General features: G+C 36.5%; 1 pseudogene; it reads left to right on the top strand.

The window, feature by feature from the left end:
* Positions 1–21,290: 21,290 nt before the first annotated feature.
* On the top strand, positions 21,291–21,974 carry LOC116898334 (annotated as a pseudogene).
* Positions 21,975–25,442: the final 3,468 nt, after the last annotated feature.

Genomic DNA, 25,442 nt, shown 5'->3' with positions numbered 1-25,442 from the left:
ATATTTTTCAGCTAGTATTGCCTGAGTTTGTCTGAATATATTCTGAGGAACTTACCAGAATATGTACTCCTAATTATATGAAAATACTCAAATACAACCAAAATTTATTATTCAATTTTTAAATTCATACATATACATAGATGAGCAAGAATCAGTATGAGTACATCCAGATGACTTTAAATATTTACATTTAGATACGCTTATGTTCCTGACAGTATCTTGGTATACATTTAGCATCTTCTGTATCTCTCCCATTCAAAAATTTCTTCTTTTAGAAACTACATACTTGTTTGATCTTTTTTATCATACTGTTTTGTGGCCACAATTATTGGTATTGTGGCAGCATTATATGATGATATTAAAAAGGAAACACCATCTTTCCTATAAAGCATATTAATTACACTCTCTTCATGACCTTTAAACAAATGGTTGCCACATATTTCTGGTTGAAACACATTCAGATAATGGAGTTGTATAAAAATTCTGAATGATCGTGAGAAAACTCCAAGAAAACAAAGACTTGTGACCCCAGTTTCTTCAAGAACATGAAATTGTTTTAGGAATATGGTTCTGTGACCTCCTATCCTGGGTGTAGCAGATAGGAATAAGTTTGTTTTATACTATTCATTACAAATATCTACTCTTAACTGTTTAGTATTATAGTTTTTGCTATTGTTATTGTCTCTATGGAAAAGCACGTGATTTGTCTACCTCATGTGTCTGGCCCAACATGTGTGTCTTTCCCTACTGATTGGACAGTGTACTCATGTGACTCTCCTAACACTCAAAGTGTACCTTGTCAGATACCCTGAATAATGTAGAATATTCTTGAGACTTTAGACATTCTACAGTTATTGACCCCATTCTACCAGTTCCCAGTGCTCTGGATCAGTAAGTGCTTCTAAAGATAGAAACACAAGTATTTAAAGGTTTTTGATTGTTGTTGTTTGTTTAGTTGGTTGTTTTTTTTAAATCTAACCTTAGATACCCAAATTGAAAATCTCATGTCTCATTACTTTTATTACCATTTGAGTGACTCCAGATTAGCAGATGTTCTTTAGTTTTCTTTCAATTTGTATTATGTTCTGTAATTGAATACTGTTTGTGATAATCTAAGTCATAGCCAACAAATTATAGAAATCTAGTATTCTTGAAAAGAAGTGGCACAGAACTGTCCTAATTTCCATAAGTTGATAATCTAAGTCATGGCCAACAAATTACAGAATTTCGTGTTCTTGAAAGAAGAGGCATAAAACTGTCCTAATTTCCATAAGTTGCTCCAACTGTTGATTAATAGAACTGAGCTTCTCATTCTCTCAAGTCCATTAATCATGAGCACACGTCAATGGCATAAGCTCTACTTTTGCTATACCAATGATCTCCCCTGTTTTTCTGAGTCATGGGGACAGCACATGGGTAGAGAAACCACTTCTTAATTCCTTCCATTCAAATCCAGCCTAGCTGAAGCATTAGAAATTACTTTGTAATATAACTGTCAACATTACCCTTCAAATCAGTGATTAGATCTTACCATTCAGAAATTACATCTCTAGGGACATACTCCTAAAATGAATACTAGCAGACAATGCCTTAAGCCAAGTATTCTAGAAGTAGTCTCTGATAGCATCTTGTTTATTTCAAGTGCCATATCAAGAGAATGTTTACAGGATAAGGAAAAATAACAAAACAATATAAGGTCAGGAGAAAAACTTCAAACAATAATGGCATGTCAGGAGAGATTAGTTTTGGCCTGGTCTCATGTTGTTGCTATAGTACAAAAATTGCTAACTTTCATCAAATTACCTTGAAACTTATAGGAGTCAGTCAAGCAACTAAAGTCTGCTAATAAACATATAACATTTTAGTGTTGTGGGTGGCATGTGAATGAGGGAGGAAATTTGGAAAGGCAGGTAGATTTTATGTATGTTTTACTAAGCACAAGTCTTACAGTACCTGGAGCATATGTGGAGCAGCTCAGAAGGGCTAGAAATATCTATTTCAGCAACTTCTATCAAGTAAAAGTAAGCTGCTAGGTTAATGAGATATGATTTCTGGTAAAGAAATGACTTATGCATTTACAAATATATACGATGGCTTGATTTTTGAAGTCTACATGGAGTTTTAATAAAGATGAAATGAATCTACAGACTAGAAGGAAAAGAATGACATTTAGATGCTTTACATAATAATGACAATGACACTATGAATTCCAAGTACTATTTGTGAGTTTCATATCTCTTCCTAGAAAGCAAATAGATCTCATGACACCTCACGGATATGCTCTCCAAGCTGAGTCTGAGCATTTTCTCTTGGTTATATACTGATGCAATTATTTATGGCAAATCAACTGAATGATTATCATTCATTGATCCTCATTTACCATCAGAAATGTTAAAAGATGGAATGCGTTTGATGTCATAATTTTTCCAAACAGAAAGTAAGTCTTGGGTTAATTATTAATGTCCACATTTCAAAATACCAGAACTCTGTTTAGATTCCAGTGCCACAGTCATACCCTACAACTGCACAACGGAAGTAAACTAATTAAAAGACTGTTGTCAGGTGTAAGCTCAGAAGCCAGCTTACATTACCTCAGGGCTGCTACAAGATTTTGTTATGGATAATAGAGGAATAACTCTCTTGAAACAGGTCCACGTTGATCAAATTACCGATTTGTAGGATTGGTCGATGAAACGCTGTACTACCCAGAGATAAAATAACTCAAAGAGACAGAATATTTTACCACTTACACATTCAAAGGAAATAACATTCCTTAGACTAAATTCAGGGAAAATCACATTTCTTGCAACATCTGAATATCTGAGATTTATCCTGAGGATTCAAAATGGTTATACACATATATATCTTTATCTTTTTCCCCCTAACTATTGGCTGCTAAGTAAGGGATGTGAAACTTCATTTAATAAATTGACCTCTATGAAAGCAAATCACATCCAGTAGACACATAGGTGAAGGGATGAAAGGAAATGAAATTTTAGGTGTAGCCATGTGAAAAGATTTGTTTACCTGTCTTCTAAAACTATCATTTTATTGTTCTTATGTGGGTGAAACAAATAGAAGGTAATGATACAATATAGCAAATTTCATGAGTACTAAGTTACTACATGCTTACAATTGTAAAACTTAAATATATGTTTGTAATAATAAAAGCTCATACCTCCTCCCTCTACCCCACCCTTGTCTCCAAGCAGATATCCCTAACCTCCATCTCAACTTCACCAGTTCTCTCTACAACCTGGAGCCTCAAGTCTCTCGAAGGCTAGGTTTATCTTCTTTCACTGAGGCCAAACCAGGCAGTCTTCTTCTGTATGTTTTGGGGGCTCATGTCAGCTGGTATATGCTGCCTTGTTGGTGGCTCAATGTTTGAGAGATATCAGGAGTACAGTTTATTTGATACTGCTGGTCCTACAATGGGGCTACCCTCCTCCTCAGCTTCTTTCAGTTTTTCCCAAATTCAACCACAAGGGTCCTTGTTTTCTTTCTTTCTTTCTTTCTTTTTTTTTTATTAACTTGAGTATTTCTTATATACATTTCGAGTGTTATTCCCTTTCCCAGGCAAACATCCCCCTCCCCCTCCCTTTTCTTATCGGTGTTCCCCTCCCCATCCTCCCCCCATTGCCGCCCTCCCCCCAACAATTTAGTTCACTGGGGGTTCAGTCTTAGCAGGACCCAGGCCTTCCCCTTCCACTGGTGCTCTTACTAGGATATTCATTGCTACCTAGGAGGTCAGAGTCCAGGGTCAGTCCATGTATAGTCTTTAGGTAGTGGCTTAGTCCCTGGAAGCTCTGGTTGCTTGGCATTGTTGTTCATATGGGGTCTCAAGCCCCTTCAAGCTCTTCCAGTTCTTTCTCTGATTCCTTCAACGGGGGTCCTATTCTCAGTTCAGTGGTTTGCTGCTGGCATTCGCCTTTGTGTTTGCTGTATTCTGGCTGTGTCTCTCGGGAGAGATCTACATCCAGGCTCCTGTCGGCCTGCACTTCTTTGCTTCATCCATCTTGTCTAATTGGGTGGCTGTATATGTATGGGCCACATGTGGGGCAGGCTCAGAATGGGTGTTCCTTCAGTCTCTGTTTCAATCTTTGCCTCTCTCTTCCCTGTCAAGGGTATTCTTGTTCCCCTTTTAAAGAAGGAGTGAAGCATTCACATTTTGATCATCCGTCTTGAGTTTCATTTGTTCTAGGCATCTAGGGTAATTCAAGCATTTGGGCTAATAGCCACTTATCAATGAGTGCATACCATGTGTGTTTTTCTGTGATTGGGTTACCTCACTCAGGATGATATTTTCCAGTTCCGACCATTTGCCTTGTTTTCTTTCTATTGGTTGGGTGTAATTATCTGCATTTGACTCTTTCAGCTGCTTGTTGGGCCTCTCAGAGGACAGCCATGCTAGGCTCCTGCAATGCATGTCCTTTTGGGTCTGACTTACCTCACTCAGGATGAAATTTTCTAGTTCCATACATTTGCCTGCAAAACATATGGTGTCGTCATTCTTAATACCGAAAATGGAATACTACTCAGCTATTAAGAATGAAGACAAAGTAAAATAATCTTTAATCAAGTATTTTAAAAAATGTTAACCCATCATCTCCCACAGGAGCACACCATGTTTCTGATGAAACGCAATAATATGCATTTACTTTAATCATGTTGTATAATAGCACTGTCTGGATAGAACTACCATAAGTAACTGGCCAGCAAATCTACAAAATAGCTTTAGAGTAATTTTCAAGTTGCCATGCCTCTAAATCACTAAGAAAAACTAAGGAACTCTTAACTAAAGAAAATAAATGAACATGGAAACTAAACCCAATGAACTGTACTAGATTTGAATCTCGTCAAAACAGAAAAAGAAAAGAGTACTTTCAGAAAAATTAATGACAATGAAAAATTATATTTGGCTGTGGATATTAGACAAAAAGAAACTCGGAATACCCAGGATACAACTCAGAGACCATATGAAACCCAAGAAGGAAGATCATACCGAAGTGTGGATGCTACAGTCCTACTCAAAAGGGGGAAAATAATCTCGGAAATAGAGAAAGAGAGGGATCTGAAAGAGAGACAAGAGGGGGAAGGAAAAAGAAAAGCCGGTTCAGATAAGGGAGGAGAGGGGGGAGATTTACAGAGGGTCAGGGATTTGAATAAAGGTATATATAGCAATGAAGAATGGGGATCTGGGGGTGGCTACTAGAAAGCCCCAGATGCCAAGGACCCAAGAAGTTCCCAGGACCCAACAGAGAGGACATTAGCAGAAATACCCAACAAAAGGGAGAGAGAACCTGTAGAGACCATATCCAGTGGATAGGCACAGTCTCCCGCTGAGAAATAGGCCACCCACCTACCTCAAAAGTATTAATCTAGAATCCCTCTGGTTAAAAGGAGATGCAGGGACAAAGAGTGGAGCAGAAACTGAAGGAAAGGCCATTTAAAGACAGCCGCATCTACAGATCCATCCCATCTTCAGACACCAAACACAGACACTGTTGCTGATGACAAGAAGTGCTTAATGACGTGAACCTGGTATAGTTACCCCAAGAGGCTCTGCCAGAGCTTGACAAATATAGCTGTGGATGTATGCAGCCAAACATCAGACTGAGTGTAATTTCTCCAATGGAGAAGTTAGGACAAGGACTGTAGGAGCTTAAGTGGTTTGCATCCCCATAGGAAGGACAACAATATCAACCAACCAGACCCCTAAATCTCACAGGGATTAAACCACCAACCAAAGAGTACACATGGGGGTATCCATGGCTCCAGCTGGATATGTAGCAAAGGATTGGCTTATCTGGCATCACTGGGAGGGGAGCCTTTTGGTCATGTGGAGGTACGATGACCCAGGGTAGGGATTGCTAGGACACTGACGCAGGAGTACGTCGGTGAAGAAGCAGGGAGAGAAGGGGATAGAGAGATTGTGGCAGGAAACTGAGAAGGGGAATAACATTTGAAATGTAAATGAATAAAATAATAAAAATGGAAAAAATATATACTATATAGTATAACTAACTATATACTATATACAAATTATATATTATGTTTGGATTAGATAATAGATATGTTTCACTACTGATATTGAGGTTTCGGGGACTTTGGGAAATATTGCATTGTTATATGAATTTTCTTTGTTTTTAGAAAAAATTAATGAAAAGAAAATTGTTTTTAATGCATAAGCTATTATTTTGATTCAAAGCCATTCACTTGTATTAACCATAATCTCATAATTTCTGAGGAATCTTAATTGTGTAAAACATTTTTGTAACAATTACATGACAGTATTACAAGGAAATAATGTGCAAAAATAAAGCCCCTTCCAAATCTCTAACACATACAGGTAAGCAAAATGGATCTACTAAACTACTTCCTTTCTAGAACATACTACTGGAATCTGTTTTGAAATGCATGCACTTGTAATCAGGATTGCACGTGCTATTGTAGGAGTTGAGGTTCAAATTTTCTCAGAACTAACTAGAAGTAGTGGAGTCTGTTTGTCAAATTTAAACCTCATTCTTACTAACATCGATTCACATAATCCATTTGCAGGGATTGATTTGCCTTCTGATTATGCTATAATAAATCCTCATTCTCCCCACTACTGTTCTTGAGATGCTCACGCCTGGTTACTTTGTTCTGTACAGCAGTTTCATAAGGAATGGTGTGATTCAAGTCACCTATCAAACATTGTTTTATTCTGTCATACAAAGAAAGATGTAACAAAGCAGACTAAATTAGCTAAAAGAGATTTTTTGTTATTTAAATGAATTGCAGTTATAATATATGATATTTATTTCTGCCATTATAATTATATGACATAGGATCTTCAAGGATATTTAGAGTTAATAAAAAAATTCTTACAAGGGGTTGGGGATTTAGCTCAGTGGTAGAGCACTTGTCTAGCAAGTGCAAAGCCCTGGGTTCGGTCCTAAGCTCCAGGAAAAAAAAATCTTACTTAAATATATTTGAACAAAATATATTTATATATTTTTGTTCAATCAAAAATATTTGAACAAAATAAGAACTCATATTTAATAAACATCTTCTACTATAAAAACAACTGTTTTCATTTATATATATATATTGAATTTCCTATAATGTCTTATTTTTTTTAAAAAGTCTATAAAACTAGAAATAGTCCAAAAATGTTTTAGAAAAAAATTTAAAAGAGGTGATGATGAATTTCATATAGATTATAGTAAGTTTGTAATGTTAAGTTTTAAGGTATGTTATTCATGAAATCAACTGTTTAGTCTTTGGATTTTACCTATTAGAGTTCATGATTATTATTAATTCAATCTGAATAAAAATCTGAGTACCTATTAAGATAGCAAAAAAAATAGCAACCCAACCTGAATGATACAAAAATCCTGAATGTTTGTTATAATGAGATTCATCCTTTGGAAATATTTTTGTACTTCAGAGAGTTTGGTGACTACCTTTGTACATACCTACAAAACCATTGCATAAGTCATAGGGCCCACACAGAATGAACAAAGAAATGAGGAGCCTTCATGGGTCAGACCTAGGCTGTCTGCATGTATGTTATGGTTGTATAGGTTGGTCTTCTTGTGGACACTTAACAGTGAGGACTGGGACTGTCCTAACTCTTTGGCCTGCTTTACCTTTTACCCTCTACTGGGTTGCCTCATCCAGTCTCTACATGAGGGATTGTGTGTAGTCTTATGTAACATGTTATGCTGTGTTCAGTTGATATCCCTGGGAGGTTGATCTTCTCTGAAGGAAATTGAGGAGGAATGGCTCTGAAGGAGAGGGGAGGTGGGGAAGGAACTTGGGGGAGTGGAAGGAAGGCAAACTGTTGTCAGGATGTAACATAAAAAAATTAGTCATTTCCATGTGAGAAGTTTTTATTATAAAATAAAATAATAGAAAGTTAAGTCAATAAAAAAAGTTCACTCCATAAAAAAATAACCCATAGAACTTTTCAGATGCAAAGAAAGAAATGTGATCTAACTCTTCCTTCTACAGCAATGGTTGGTTGTAAAACAGAAAACATTTGTTTGATTTCATTGTGTTTCTTCATTCATATATTTTTGCTTTCTCTATTTTTGTACACTAAAAGAATGCATGCTAATAGTATTTACTTTTGAAAACTTAATATAAGATACACTTATATAAAACATATCACGGGGTTGGGGATTTAGCTCAGTGGTAGAGCGCTTGCCTAGCAAGCGCAAAAGGCCCTGGGTTCGGTCCCCAGCCCCGAAAAAAAAAAAAAAAAAAAAAAAAAAAAAAAAAAAAAAAAACAAAACATATCACAAAGAAATCACAAAGAAACTCAGAATGTATTAATGATAGGTTATGAAAGTTCTTTTACATAGTCTGGTTGAACTTATTTGATGGAGAAAATTACACTATTGTATAAATTTCTTTAGTGACCTCCTATGACAGTGTAATAGAGCTGAATGAACAACTGATTTAGAATATTGGAAAACAAAATGATAATGCATTTAAAAACATGAGTGCAGCTGTATTATTCCACAACCACATCCAAGTGAAGATTGTACCAGATAATGTTTGAAAATAATAAATTTTCAAAATAAATTATAATACCTATAAAATGTATATTTCTCTGGGAAAAGGTTTTGTTTACTGACAATTGCATAACACTTGTTATTCAGAAATATATTAATTACCCATTTGAGTCACTGAATCTAAACTTACTCATTATATATACTCTTCAATTATTTTGTTATTTTTACTTCATAACAAAAGATACTTCTATTAGATACAGTTAATTATGTTTCCCATATGTCTTGGTCTAGTGTTCTGTTTCTTTGAAAACTTGGAGAATCAAAAGGAATGACTGAAAGCAAGGAAACTCTATCTTCCAGGTTCAACAGTACTGACATATATATGAACTCCTAGAGACTATGGCAGCATGCAAAGGTTCAGGCTAGAATGGGTACTAGAACTGAGAGGAGAAGCTGTAAATGAGTTCCTATTCCCTAACCAAGAAGCTTTCTGTAACTGATACCTGTTTGTAATGAAAATAATCAGTTTTCTCCAAAGGAGTGTTATGGAGTATATAAACTAAAGTGTAGGCCCCATGCCCAGCACTAACCTATCTGTCTACCTATGTATCTATGTATCTATGTATCTATGTATGTATCTATGTATGTATCTATGTATCTATGTATCTATCTATCTATCTATCATCTATCTGTCTTTCTATCTGTCTATCTATCTGTCTATCTATCATCTATCATCTTTCTATCTATCTATCTATCTATCTATCATCTATCATCTATCTATCTATCTATCTATCTATCTATCTATCTATCTACCTACCTACCTATCTACATTTCTTCCTTCCTTCCTTCCTTCCTTCCTTCCTTCCTTCCTTCCTTCCTTCCTTCCTTTGTTCTTTCCTTCCTTCCTTCTTTTCTTCCTCCCTTCCTTCCTTCTTCCTTCCTTCCTTCCATCCTTCCTTTCCTTCTTTCTTTCAATTATTTATTTGTATTCCAGTCATAGTTCCCCTCCAGGTTTCTCCTCCCACAGTTCCTCATCCCATTTTTACTCCCTCTTCCCTCAAAGAGGGTATAGTTTCCCTACTTGTGTTGGAGTTTTCCATCTATTATCCTTTGTATGGCTGGATTTTTGGAAATATTTTGTGAAAATTTGTTTTTATCATGGAATATCTTGGTTTCTTTATCTATGTTAATTGAGAGTTTCACTGGATATAGTAGCCTGGGTTGGCATTTGTGTTTTCTTAGGGTCTGAATGACATCTGCCCAGAATCTAGCTTTAATAGTCTCTGATGAGAAGTCTGGTGTAATTCTGATAGGTATATATATATATATATATATATATATATATATATATATGTTTTTTCTCTTACTACTTTTAATATTCTTTCTTTGTTTTGTGCATTTGGTACTTTGACTATTATGTGATGGGAGGAATTTCTTTTCTGGTCCAATCTATTTGGAGTTCTGTAGGCTTCTGGTATTGTTTATGAGCATCTGTTTTATTTAGGTTAGGGAAATTTTCTTCTATAATTTTGTTGAAGATATTTGCTGGCACTTTAAGTTGGGAATCTTTGTTCTCTTCTATACCTATTATCCTTAGGTTTGATCTAACCCTATTGTCCATTGTGTCTTGGATTTCCTGGATGTTTCAGGTTAGGAGCTTTTTGTGTTTTACATTTTCTTTGATGGTTGTGTCAATGTTTTCTATGATATCTTCTGCCCTTGAGATTCTCTCTTCTATCTCTTGTATTCTGTAGGTAATGTTTACATCTATGAGTCCTGATCCTTTTGCTGGCTTTCTATCTCCAGAGTTGTCTCCCTTTATGAATTCTTTATTGTTTATTTCCACTTTTAGATCCTGGTTGGTTTTGTTCAATTCCTTCACCTGTTTCATTGTGTTTTTCTGTAATTCTTTAATGGATTTAGTTGTTTCCTCTTTAAGGGCTTCTGCTTGTTAACCTGTGTTTTCCTGTATTTCTTATATATTTGGTTTTGAGCCTAGCCTTTAAATGCTGAGACATCTCTCCAGCCCAATTTCCTGTATTTCTTTAAGGGAATATTTTTATGTCCTTCTTAATGTCATCTATCATCATCATGAGATTGATTATAAATGCAAATCTTACTTTTCCAGTGTGTTTGTATATCTAGTATTTGCTTTTCTGGGAGAACTGGGCTCTGACGATGCCAAGTAGTCTTGGTTTCTGTTGCTTAGTTTCCTGTGCTTGCTTTTCGCCAACTTGCTGTCCCTGGTTTTAGCCAGTCTTCCTGTCTCTGACAGTGGCTTGTCCTTCCTGTAACCCTGTGTGTCTGCACTCCTGAGACCAACTATCTCCCAGTGGGATCTGGGTACAGAGAGCTGTGGGACTGTGTCAGCTCTGGGCACAGGCAGAAACTGGAAGTTTCCTGTACCAGAATGCTCCTGGGATCCTGTGTCCTGAGGACTCCAGGTGGGTCCCTTGGAGCAGAAGTGGTGGTCTTACCACTACTTTCAGGTGTGAAAATGCTCCTGGCCACTGACTTTCAGCTCTGCACACAGGCAGAGACTGGAAGGATACTCTCCCTGACTGCTCCTATGTTCCTTTATTCAGAGCACTCATGCAGGTTCCTCTTGGGCCAGGAATATGAACAGAAGTGGTGGTCTCCCGGGAGCTCTCAGGATTGTCCACACCTCCTAGAGCCCAGCTCTCTCCCCCATGGGATTTGGGCACAGAGAGCTATAGGACCAGGTCAGCTCCAGGCACAGGTGGAAACCAGAAGGATCCTGTCCCAGACTGCTACTGGGTTTGTGTGTCCCGAGGACTCCAGGCAGTCCCTCAGAGCAGAAGTAGTGGTCTTACCTCTGCTCTCAGATGTGTCAGGTGTGAGGAAAATCTTTAGCCTCCTCTTTGGATCTGAGACTCAGCTCTTCTAGTCACTGAGAAGAAAGTCAGAACATGACTAGTTTTTTGAACATATGTGATTCTATCTTGCCAAATTTTATGGTCATCTACACAGTGGCTTCTCTGCTCCTTTGAAGGATCATTACAGTTGCCGTATGCAACATTTGCTTCCAGCCAATAACTTCCAGATAGGTCTGAACATAACTATATTTAATTAAGTAATATCTGAGCTGGCATAGAATATTATCCTTTCCCTCAAATGTTCAAAGAGCATGAACGTGTTTGTATTGTGGTTTTAAATATAAAACCATAAATGCAAAAATGAAATGTGAACACTTACTCTTGTCATTGATAAATGAATACCCCTTATGAAAATGGTTTTAGAAAAATGTGTATACACACATATTTTAATTTTACTGCTGCTTCTCTTTCAACTAATCTAACTGATTTTCTCTGAGTATAACATCAAATTCAATATAAAGGCAGATGAGAATTTTTTACATATTTCATTTATTATAATATCTCTTAACTGATTAATTTTATAACATTTATGAAAATATCTACAAAACAATTTTATCTGTAATTTTTAATTAGAGTTTGAAGGAAATATAGGATAATGGTGTTCTCAAAGTTTTAATTGTATAGTTTTTTATTGATTGGATGTTGACATTCATTATTATGAAAGATCTATAGATTTTAAGCTGTAATAGACTTAATGCAAAAATGAATCTTGAGTATCATAAATTACTTTGACCTGAATTATTGAAACAATCACTTGCATTCAGCATAAACTTAAAGCACTTATGTGAGCTGCATGTGTATTTATTATAATAGAATATCTTCTTTTAGGTCATAAAAGTCTTGCCCAATAGAGTAGAAATAGCTATCTCAAATTAATTAGGCCTCTAAAATAGGGTCCCCGATTCTAACAATTTACAGAAACCCTATACAATCTTTGAGTTTTTTTCTCATCCATGAAAGAATAAGTTGGAAAATGATATGACAGCAAACAAATATCTTGTAGACACATATAAGGTTCATAAAAGTCCCATGAATTTGTGAACAAGTGATTAGAAAATTGTTCCATTAATATTTCATTTTGCTTTCTACCCAAAAGCGAGGAGACTTTACTCTTAGGTGATTCTGCTGTTTGAGTCCAGTTTTCCACTTTCCTTTTCTGGACCTTACAATATGCCTACTACTACTTGCATATGCAACAGCATAGCTAACTGCTCAGGAATATGGTTTCCTGTACATAAAACTGGACAGTAATTTCCTTATGAGTTGATCTGCTTTTCTGTTTTGTTTTTTAGTTTACACGTTGAATTGTACTTGTTTTACAATCCCCCCCAGCAAAGACTTTTCTAAAATTTAGAACAAATGGGATGTAACTTTTTTTTCTGAGCCATCTGTTAAGAAGGAAGAGGAAAAACAGGTTTTCCTGTCATTTCAATTTTATGCCAAAGTTTGAGGTAAGTTATTCAATTTTAAAAAGAGTTAGTTTAACACAGTGAGACTATAAAAGAGGGCTGAGCATATCCAAACTTACTCATTATATTTCTCATTGTGTTGCTGGCAGAGATGCTATGAATTGATAAGAGAATTGCCTATGATGTGAAGCCAGGCAGGGTAGCAGTCCAGGGGTGATCTGTTCAGTTTCTGGCTGAAAGTGGGCTGAAGACTGGCAACTGTAAAGAGAAACAAGTATGTGTTTCACATAATGCTGGCAAGGGCAAACATAACCAGCATCAATCCTGGCAGTGTATACCAAGTTTGAAAGTGGCATATGCTGATATCCATTGGCCAGCTCATACATGACAGATGTCTTTTAACCAGGTCAGAAAAACTCAGCATGAAAGAACAATTTAGTTCTGTATTAGAATAGTTTGTTTTAGTCAGTGCAAAGCAGAATTCTTTCCTATAGTTGACCTGATATATACCCAGTTTTTCATGTACATATGTTGTTGATATTGTTTTAACAACTTTGTTTTATATACTAGAGCACCTCTCTGTAGCCCGTTATACTAATTTTCTAAAGCCATGGTAAAACCCTATGACCAAGGCAACTTATAGAGGAAAATGTTTACTTGGACTTAAGTCATCAGGAGAATAGAAATCCATCGTGGCGAAAAATGTGAAAGCAAGTAGCAATCATGGTGGCAGAAACAGGAAACTGGGGACTCAATCTTGAATCATAAGCATAAAGCTGTGAAGACAACTGGAAATTAGAATATTCTTTAATTTCTAAAGTCCTGCCTCTAATGACATTCTTCCTCCAAAAACAAAAAAGCACACTGTTAACCTTTGCCAAATGATCAAATATCAGTCTCCGTTATGAACATTCTCACTCAAACTACTATGTCTTTCCAAACTTTTATATTCGAGTAGTGTAAACCCAACCATATAGTACTGCTCTGGGTGTGCAATTTAGATTCCTCTGAGTTGTTCTTTAAACTTACTACATTTCAACAAATGCTTAATTTACCTTCTGTTTTGTCCTTGGTTCATTATTTTTTCAACAGAGGTCTGCTTAACATATTGGTATAATTTCTAATTTTTTTATATTTATGTCCAGTTCTGATGCATTCCTGCTATATGTGGTACTTCATAGAGATTTTGTTATTTTCTGTTGTTTTGTTTTGTTTCATTTTATTCTTTTATTGGATTTTGGTTTTTAAAAGGTTTGGGGATCAAACTTGTCTTATTTTATGGTCTATCCTGGAAAATGCCTCATGTGCGAATTAAAAGATTGTAGATTGTGGAAGCCGTTGGTGGCACTGGCTCTAGAAATGTCAATTAGATATATTTGGCTCAGGATTCATGAGGGAAATGCTCTTCCTTATTGATTTTTTGTATGGATGAGTAATCTATTATTGAGATTGTAGTTGTAGCATGATTCACTCTTATTGCATGAGTGTTGATCTGTTTTGTTGGTTATTCCAATACATAAGGTTAATATTCATTTCATTCATTATGTTGGTCTAATAATACGTAGAAATTTGTTAACAGTATTTTTGAATCACTGACTTATCAACTTTATGCATATTTATATTAACCTTATTCATTTTCAATTCTACCTTCATATATCGTGGACTTTTTCTCATATAAATATGGTAACTTTTATTTTCTAGTTTAATCTACCAGGTGTAACTTATTACATGGTCCTGTCTTCATTGTATATATGTCATTGGTTAATAATTCGGAAGTCTATAGATCACATTATAAAATTTAAATAATATTTCATATTTAGCCCAAGTATGTAGTCAATTTTGGACAATTCATGACCTCTACCATTGCAATTGAAGTTTTCAGTGCTTTGTAGGGTACCCACAAATCAATGGTATTAAAAGGAAGATTTTGTCAACCTGTTAAAAATACCAAAATACATTTTTAACATGGTATCATCACTGAATATATTAGTTATGGGTCATCAACAATAACATTATATTGACATGTAATTAGTATGTTTTCCTTGCTTATTATTATAGTTTGGGCATGAATATCTCTAATGTATTCAGGGATAAGTATTATAGGTTGCTGTCATTATGCAGGTAAAGGAAGACACAAGATAATACATGGCCTGTCATTAGATGAGAAGGAAGGGTAGGGAGGAGCAAAGTTTTAGAAAAAGAGGGAGAAGCAGAAAGAAAGGAGAGGGGCAACATGGAGGCAAAAATAAACGATCCTCACCATCTCAACATAGATACATTTTGTTATGAATATTTCTTAAGTAATGGATTTTATAGGTCAATTTATGTTATCTAGGTGGGTAGTTTATATTTTTATCAATTGGTTGTAAGTTTATTGTGTGGATGTATTGTGGATTGAGAATTTAACATATAAAAGTCATTGTTAAATTACAGCTCATTGAGCCTTGATCTCACCAGGTAGTTGGGAGTTTCTACCTTAACTACCAGGGGACAGCTGCTGGAAGTGTGAGCAGAGTGCAAGGCAGAGAGCCGCAATAAGCTAGCCACTGCTGGACTTCTAGAGCCCTGATTTATGTTTGTTCCATATGGTCTTCAGGTGCCAGAACTAACTCTAGGGAGCAGTGTGACAAGGTGCCATGATGGAATGACTCACAAACCACCTAGGTCAGAGAGTACTTGGGGGCAGTGTGGAGCCTCTGAGATAAATTATTGTTAGTTCTGCATGGCCCTATGTTGCCGGAACTAACACCAGGGAGTGACTTCCTGGGTGAAAGAGTACCAGGGAGCCAACATGGACCAGTGACATGCTGGAACCGGCCACTGCTGAGATAAAGGTACCCTGCAGTGCCATGTGGCCCAACAGTAAGGAAACACGTATTTTAATATTTACCACAATGAAGTATAGAGACAATAACTCCATAAAATAGAGGTGATAAAGTCATGAATTTCTATTCTAATCAATGGAGTACTTCAGAGTTAGGTTAATAAATTTACATACGATCAGGGACTTTGAAAGTTTTGACACTGGGATATTATTAAAGATAATAAGTAACTATAAGGGTATTATATTAGTCATAGAGATGAAAAGTTACAAAGGTGGCTAGGGAGATGGCTCTGTAGAAAAATTGTTTGCCGTGACAGCAAAAAAGCAAAACAAAACAAAACAAAAACAAAACAGACCAGCAAAACCACACAAATGTGAATGTTAGCAGTGCTAGAAGTGGGTGGCAAAACTCTAAAGATTGTAGGACTCAGGAGAGATTAGGGGATTCCTAATTCCTAATGCAAGATGCCTCATTAGAATCTCAGCTGAATCTTTGAGGTTTGCATTCTGCAAGAAACCATGTCTTAGGAAATAAAGTAGGGATCAATGTCAACTTCTAGCCTTGATATGCACATGCAACCAGGATTGTGCCCCTTCACACATGTCCACTACACTCATGTTAAGACACAAATGAGATCACAGAACATGCATGCACACATGTAAAGCATATTCTTTAAGCTCTAGCTACTCAGAAATCACTTTGTTCTGTTCTGCCCTTCGGCCAGGATGATCGAGGTCACTGCACCCTAAAACTTTCAGACTGATGTCCATAGACTGAGATTCTAAGACTTTGAGTCGAAAATAAATATTTCCTCCTTTGTCAGGAATTTTTCATGGAAACAAAATGAAGTAAAACAAACAAAAACATAACACACACACACACACACACACACACACACAAACCAGGAAAGTCTAACATACTGATTAATAAATGAAAGTTAGAAAGAGAAACAAGCCGAGAAAGAAATTAGGGAAATGACACCTTTCATATAAAGTACCTCGGTGTGACTTTAACCAAGCAAGTAAAAGATTTGTACAATAAGAACTTCAAGACTCTGAAGAAAGAAATTGAAGAAGACCTCAGAAGATGGAAAGGTCTCCCATGCTCATGGATTGGCAGGATTATTATAGTAAAAATGGCTATTTTACCAAAAGTGATCTATAGATTCAATGCAATCACCATTAAAATATCAATCCAATTCTTCAAAGAGTTAGACAGAACAATTTGCAAATTCATATGGAATAACAAAAAACCCCAGATGGCTAAAACTATCCTCAACAATAAAAAAAAGGACTTCAGGGGGAATCACTATCCCTGAACTCAAGCAATATTACAGAGCAATAGTGATAAAAACTGCATGGTATTGGTACAGAGACAGACAGATAGACCAATGGAACAGAATTGAAGACCGAGAAATGAACCCACACACCTATGGGCACTTGATTTTTGACAAAGGAGCCAAATCCATCCAATGGAAAAAAGATAGCATTTTCAGCAAATGGTGCTGGTTCAACTGGAGGTCAACATGTAGAAGAATGCAGATCGATCCATGCTTATCACCCTGTACAAAGCTTAAATCCAAGTGGATCAAGGACCTCCACAACAAACCAGATACACTCAAACTAATAGAAGAAAAACTAGGGAAGCATCTGGAACACATGGGCACTGGAAAAAATTTCCTGAGCAAAACACCAATGTCTTATGCTCTAAGATCAAGAATGAACAAATGGGATCTCATAAAACTGCAAAGCTTCTGTAAGGCAAAGGACACTGTGGTTAGGACAAAACGCGAGAGCCAACAGATTGGTAAAAAGATCTTTACCAATCCTACAACAGATAGAGGCCTTATATCCAAAATATACAAAGAACTCAGAAAGTTCGACTGCAGGGAAACAAACAACCCTATTAAAAAATGGGGTTCAGAGCTAAACAAAGAATTCACAGCTGAGGAAGGCCGAATGGCTGAGAAACACCTAAAGAAATGTTCAACATCTTTAGTCATAAGGGAAATGCAAATCAAAACAACCTTGAGATTTCACCTCCACCAGTGAGAATGGCTAAGATCAAAAACTCAGGTGACAGCAGATGCTGGAGAGGATGGAGAAAGAGGAACACTCCTCCATTGTTGGTGGGATTGCAGACTGGTACAACCATTCTGGAAATCAGTCTGGAGGTTCCTCAGAAAATTGGACATTGAACTGCCTGAGGATCCAGCTATACCTCTCTTGGGCATATACCCAAAAGATGCCCTAACATATAAAAAGACGTGCTCCACTATGTTCCATGAGCCTTATTTTATAAGCCAGAAGCTGGAAAGAACCCAGATGCCCTTCAACAGAGGAATAGACACAGAAAATGTGGTACATCTATCTACACAATGGAATATTACTCAGCTATCAAAAACAATGACTTTATGAGTTCATAGGCAAATGGTTGGAACTGGAAAATATCATCCTGAGTGAGCTAACCCAATCACAGAAAGACATACATGGTATGTACTCATTGATAAGTGGCTATTAGCCCAAATGCTTGAATTACCCTAGATGCCTAGAACAAATGAAACTCAAGGCGGATGATCAAAATGTGAATGCTTCTCCCCTTCTTTAAAGGGGAACAAGAATACCCTTGGCAGGGAAGAGAGAGGCAAAAGATTAAAACAGACACAGAAGGAACACCCATTCAGAGCCTGCCCACATGTGGCCCATACATATACAGCCATCGAATTAGACAAGATGGATGAAGCAAAGAATTGGAGGCCGACAGGAGCGGGATGTAGATCGCTCCTGAGAGTCAAAGCCAGAATACAGCAAATACAGAAGCGAATGCCAGCAGCAATCCACTGAACTGAGAATAGAACCCCCATTGAAGGAATCAGAGAAAGAACTGGAAGAGCTTGAAGGAGCTCGAGACCCCATATGTACAACAATGCCAAGCAACCAGAGCTTCCAGGGACTAAGCCACTACCTAAAGACTATACATGGACTGACCCTGGACTCTGACCTCATAGGTAGCAATGAATGTCCTAGTAAGAGCACCAGTGGAAGGGGTAGCCCTGGGTCCTGCTAAGACTGAACCCCCAGTGAACTAGATTGTTGGGGGAGGGCGGCAATGGGGGAGGATAGGGAGGAACACCCAACGAAGGGAGGGAGGGACTAGGGGATATTTGTCCGGAAACCGAAAGGGAATAACACTCGAAATGTATATAAGAAATACTCAAGTTAATAAAAAAAAATAAATAAATGAAAGTTAGTGTCATACGTCGTTTAATAGTGAGAGAAATACTGAAAATTAGTATTAGAAGAAAATTATCCATATAAGTCTAAAATATATGATGTGAAATTTATAAAATGAATGTGAATATAACAGTGAAGACAATTTCACAAATCTGTGAGACTGCATGTGTAAGCATATGCATGTGTGTACAAGTGTACATTTTACAATTGAGCCACAGTGACCGAAAAGCACACAATAAGTCAGTAATTATTTTATCAGTTGGCTAACTATTGAACTGAATTCTGTATTAAATGATACTAATGTGGTATTACTGATACCGCATCATTATTATGCAAACAAGTCAACTTATTCAAAGACCTAACCAAAATGTTATGAGTTTAAAGAACATTTCAAGAACTAAATTTTTCTCAGTTGGAAATGTATTGAGAAAATGCTAATTATTAAAACACATTCCATTGACTGACATTTAATTACCATGAATTATTCATTAAGTGTTTGTTATTCCTGATAACATTTACTGACAAAGATTAAAGAAAATATTTAGTTTGGGACAATAAAGTTAATAATTTACCTTCAATTTACTATAATAATAACATGATTTTTGATGCTATTCAAAAATTAATTTCAACTTTTTGTTATTTGAATCATCAAACATTTGAAGATATTATTTCAATAAGAAAAGAGAAAATAAAAGGTTTTATTTGAAATATACACCCTTTTTATACAATAGGACATTTTGAAAACTGTTTCATTATTGAAATGCTATAAATATCTGTAAACAGTTTTGTTTCACCTTTTTTGCATATTATAAAAATTATAAAATTATGCATTTTTATCATTCATTGGTAGATATCTCAAACTAGTTTTAAACCTACTCCTTTATTTAACATATTAATTAATAATTGCCACATCTTTTGCAAGGTAAACAGTGTGAGTATGGTGATATTGAGGACCCTGTGTAATTTTATTAAGAAAGATTTAACTTCAAATACATTTTCTATCACGTGCTGCATCAGTATAAATTGCTCACCCATGGCTCACACAGAAGTGGCTGACACCGTGGAACTGTGATTCTATGTCATGAGCTGTAAATTTAGGTACATTCCTCAAATTTAGATATAACTACTAGTATCTTGTGAATAAGAATAGTTATCTACATTTTTGTCTGCTTAATTCTTTTGATTTTTTTTTTTTTTTGGTTTTCATTTTGAGTGTATTTTTTTCTCCTTTAGGGGAGTCAGCTAGTCTCATCAGAATATATCAATCATGTGATGCAGGTGTGCTAAAAACTCCAAATCCTTTTCATTGTGCCAACTGAATACATTCACATGGTTTGCCCAATACTACAAGCCTAATACTTGAAAGAAAATGAGACCGCCCAGTTCTCTGGGCATCATTTACTTTTCTCCTTCATGCACTGGGATTATTACATCCTTTTCAGTAAGTTTCCTTGCTGCTACACACATCCCATTACTCTTCATTATTTAGAATCCTTACAGATGTCTTTCTTTCATTTCTGTCTTTATTTGTCTTCTCCCTATATAGTCTTTCCTTTCTATAATGTGGTTCCTCATTAAAATTTGACCGCATCTGAAGCTTTACCTAAATCACAGAATCCAAAGCTTACACCTATTTTCATAATTTAATTTTGCTATCAACATTTATGAATTGAATCACTTATTTTTCCCTTTATATCACAAATAAAAGGCACAAGAGCACTTGCTATAAAACATTTCCTATATTTCAAATCTAACTTCAAAGAACCCATGTCATTATCAGATATTTTGGTTTTTCTAGGTCAATAGCATCTGACGTGCCATAAGTGTTTAGTGCATAGTTACAATATGTTGGAACTACAATAGACTAGGTAGGAGGTGATTTCCATAAAAAAGTAATGTATTATCCCTACAGTAAGAAAAATACATAGGCTTAAACAAAAGGAATGGATGAAGAATTGCCATAAATTTTTCCTTAATTAAAAAACACAATGAATGAATAATAACAGTTCTATAATTTCATTTTATTACTTGCTAGTGAAGTATGCATTCACTTTTTATTAACAAGATGAATTTTACTAGTATTTTGAAAATACCTACTATTTGTCAAGCACATAAAATCAATAGATTTACAAAAAGAAATTCAAAGCATTGCGTGAACAAGTAATATGAAAGTTGTATATAGATTATAATATGTAATTTGTTTATATCTGGGAAACGAAATATGGATGAGGAAGAAGAGTTGAGAGTCTAAGCAGAAGTTGCTAAAAGAAGGCATGTAAGCCAAACAAGTAAATTTAAATGTCTTAGTTTCCATATTTAAAGTCTCTCCAGTAGCAGCCTCCAGGACCATCTCCTTGCTGCCTTTGGCTCCTAAGACAAGCCAACAAGGTCTTCGAGGCTAGCACCATACTCTAAATGAGCCATGACCTCTCAGATTCCTCAGAATTATTCCACAGAAGTAGAAGCTTTCCATCTGGTCAATTTGCACCTGTGTGCCTGGTAGACCTGCCTTTCTCTGGGCTTCCTTTTTGACTGGGATGACATAGGTTTGGAGGGCATAGGCCACTTCTTCCAAGAATTAGCCAAGGGAAAGCACGAGGGCACCAAGGGTCTCCTCAAGATGCAGAACAATCGCAGGGGTTGTGCACTCTTTCAGGATGTGCAGAAACCACCTCGAAATAAATGGGGTAAGACCCAGGAGGCCAAGGAAGCTGCCTTGACCTTGGATAAGAACCTGAACCAGGCCCTATTGGGTCTTCATGCCCAGGGTTCTGCCCACACAGACCCACATCTCTGACTTCTTGGAAAGAAGGTGAAGCTCATCGAGAAGCTGGGTAACCACATGACCAACCTCAGTAGGCTGACTGGGATACAACCAACGCAGACTAGCATGCCTTAGGTATCACTGGGCCAGTATCTCTTTGAGCACCTCATTCTCAAGCACGACTCGGAAGCCTCTGTGCCTTCCAAGGGGCTCCCTCCTCTGCTCTGCCACAGCCATCCTCAGGACCTCAACCTGAATGGACTGCTCAAGCCACAAGGTAGATTTGTAACCACCCTAGAACCTCTCCTAGGTCTTGGACCAAGTGAAAATAAAGCATTTTGAAATAGGAAAAAAAGAATTATGTTCCTGAAGTTAATTTTAAGAAATTTTGTTAACACAAAGAATTTGAAATAAAGTTCATCTTTCATGATTGCAACATGAGAATTCTGATGAGACACATTTCAAGATCTCAGTAGACACATAAGGCTAGTGTCATGTGGTACAATTCTAGACAGAGATGACAGAAAATAGATGATACTCTGTCTACTCCTCACACAGCAAATGACTGGCTCTTTTGTTAACCGCTGAGTTCTTCACAGTTTGTAATAGATATAATATCATCTCACTAAGATATTATTCAAGTATATGTCAAGAATAAAAAAATGGACACAGTGAATGAGCAAAACAATTAACAAGATTATCTAGAAACCTGACATTATATCTATACAAAATATATAAGTTAGTATAACATAGGAGTTGAATATAAAGAAAATTATCATTCTGGAGGGTCCTCTCACTTCCTACCACCCAAGGTTGCCTGTTTCTATTCTTTCTGCTGGCCCTCAGGGCTTCAGTCCTTTTCCCCCTCCCAACACCTGATCATGTTCCCAGGGATGAGAGAGACTCTCAGGACTCAAAGGGAGGGACATTAGATGAAATGCCCTGCAGTGGGGAGAGGGAAATGGTGAAGTCCACCTGCAGCAGAAAAACAGGACATTAAGTGAGAGATGGGATTCCTATCCCACAGTCAAAACTCTTGACTCATATTTGTTCCTATCTGGAAGAACTGCAGGAACAAAAAGGCAGAAGAATCTGAGGAAAAGGAGGTTCAGCAGCAGGCCCGACGTGGGATCCAGCTCAAGGAGAGGCCTCAAGGCCTGACTATTACTGAGGTTATGGAGTGCCCACAAAAAGTGTCTTATCATGACCGCCCTCTGAAAGGCCAAACAAGCAGCTGAAAGAGTCAGATGCAGATATTTGCACCAAACCAACTGACAGAATCTGCTGACTACTCTGGTTGAATTAGGGAAAAGCTGAAAGAAGCTGAAGAAGAAGGCAGCCCTGTGGGAAGACCAGCAGTCTCAATTAGCTTGGACCCCTGACATCTCTCAAATGTTGAACCACCATCCAGGCAGCATTCACCAGCTGATATGAATTCCCAGCACATACAACAGAGGACTGGCTGGTCTGGCCTCAGTGAAAGAAGTGCACCTAAGCCTCCAGAGACATGAGGCCCCAGGGAGTAGGGAGGTTTGGTGAAGTGGAGTTGGAACTAGGGTTTGGAAACATCCTCTTGGAGATAGGAGTTAGGGGTAGAGATACGGGATTGGGAAGAGTCAGAAGATGGACCAAGAGGGGGATAAAATCTGGAGTGTATGAAAACGATTAAATAGAATTCAAAAAAGAAAAATTTCTAAGATAATTTAGAGAGAAAAATGTTATAGCCCTGTGTGTATATAAAGGAGAAAGACAGAGGAAGAAAAGGTTAAAGAATCAATCCTTATGTAGTTGGGAGCACAAGTTCAACATCTTTAGGTTAGACAGAAGCTGGAAAATCAACTCTACCTCTGACACAGAAGATAAGGTATATTATAGAAAATAATTGAATCCACCTCAGTAACTGACTTACCAAAATAAAGTACAAGAAATGAATTGTTTATAAATTTATACCTCAGGACATCACTAAGTAACAGTGTCTATAATTTATTATATTTTGATTCAAGTAGATTAGTATGTACAATCAAAATAATCAATAAAGTTTCTACATATCATGTGTATAAAATGTTTACTAAATGTTGGTATCTCAGTACTCCATAATTATGTCTATCATTAATGATATTTTAAAGGTATATTCAATTTGCTTCATTTCTAGAACATTAGAATTTGTCTCTTTTACTAGCACAAATCGAAAAATTTACAGTGCCTATCTTTCAGTAAATCTTTATTAAATTGCTCAAAAAGTACTGTCAGAATATCTATTCTATTGGGCAATTTATACTAGCTTTATTAAAGGAACTATTGGGATTCATTCTGTAAAATTTTAACATGAGCATGAAGCTTATAATGATTCATTTCCTTCATAAATTTAAACAGTACTAACAAATTGTTAGCTTGAGGGATATATTTGCTAATAAACTCAGAAAACTCTAGCAATACAATGAACACATTAGCAATACATGGTTAAAACTTACAAAAGTAAAACATGTAGTAACTGTGCTTTCCAGTGAAATTATTAACAACATTTAAATTTATGCACAACTTATAGAAACAATGAAACAGTCCCTCATACTTTATTAGCTATACTGTGGGATTAATTTAAGCACGTTTGGGAAATGTATTAATATTTTAGGCCTCTAGGGAACCCTTTTATAAATTACTGTTTTAGTGCATTAAAAGGTACCTAAATCATTATAGTACAGACTTGCCTCTTACATTAACCCTGGCTTTTCAACTATTAAAGATAAATACAGCCTAGGGTATTTTCAGCTAGAGTTTAAGCAATAAGCTAATAACTGGCAGTTTTGATCGATCCCTTGGAGTTATACCGACCCCCTTTCTCCAACAATGGAGTTTGTTGTAATGTCTCTAAGTATAAGATGAGAAAATTTTCTTCACTATTCCATATAGACATTCCTCTGTCAACAATTGTCTACACTAAAGTATCTCTAGAGTGAATTTATTTCAAATATATTTTCTATGATATAATAGCTGAGGTTTTATATTTTAATTTTTCTTTTCCTTAAATGTCTTTATTTTTATCTATATGTGTTGTGTAAATATTAGTTAGGGGCATGCAAATACCTGAGACATTCAGATGAAGCCTTCACATAAAAATGAACTAGAGTTACAAGTCCTCAATAACCATCTGATGGGGAGGCTGAGAGTCACACTTGGGTGTTCTAGAAGTGGAGCAAGTGGTCTTAACCCTGAACCATCTCAATAGAAAAATATATTTGCTTTTGCTTAATTCTAGAGTTATATTTGCACCCAACCAGTTGACAGAAGCTGCTGACCCCTCTGGTTGAGTTAGGGAAAAGCTGGAAGAAGCTGAGGAGGAAGGTGACCCTGTAGGACGACCAGCAGGCTCCACTAACCTGAACTCCTGAGATCTCTCAGACTCTGAGCCTCCAACCAGGCAGCGTACACCAGCCGATATGAGGCCCCAACACATGTACAGCAGAGGACTGCCTGGTCTGGTCTCTGTGAGAGAAGACGCACCTAGCCCTTGGGAGACTATGCATTAATTTGTTAATGGGGTACATAGTTATATTTGCAGTGAATCTTTAAGTGTGAGTTTTTCCATATATAATACAATCACAGTAATTTATATTCACATATCAAAATACCATCAATGTATCATATCTACTTTTAACCAAAATTCATACACATAATCCACATTTTGTTTGCCTATTGCTTTACAAATGGGCATTCAGATCAGTGGCTTAGGTAAACAACAAATATATCAAATGTGAGAAGATAGGATGGCATGAATTTTGAAGAATGAATTAAACTGCAAAATATTTGTTATCC

Source organism: Rattus rattus, chromosome 4 (genome assembly GCF_011064425.1).
Source record: "Rattus rattus isolate New Zealand chromosome 4, Rrattus_CSIRO_v1, whole genome shotgun sequence".
NCBI lineage: Eukaryota > Metazoa > Chordata > Mammalia > Rodentia > Muridae > Rattus > Rattus rattus.
The sequence above is the reverse complement of the archived record's forward strand: the minus strand, read 5'-3'. Positions and strand labels throughout refer to the sequence as shown.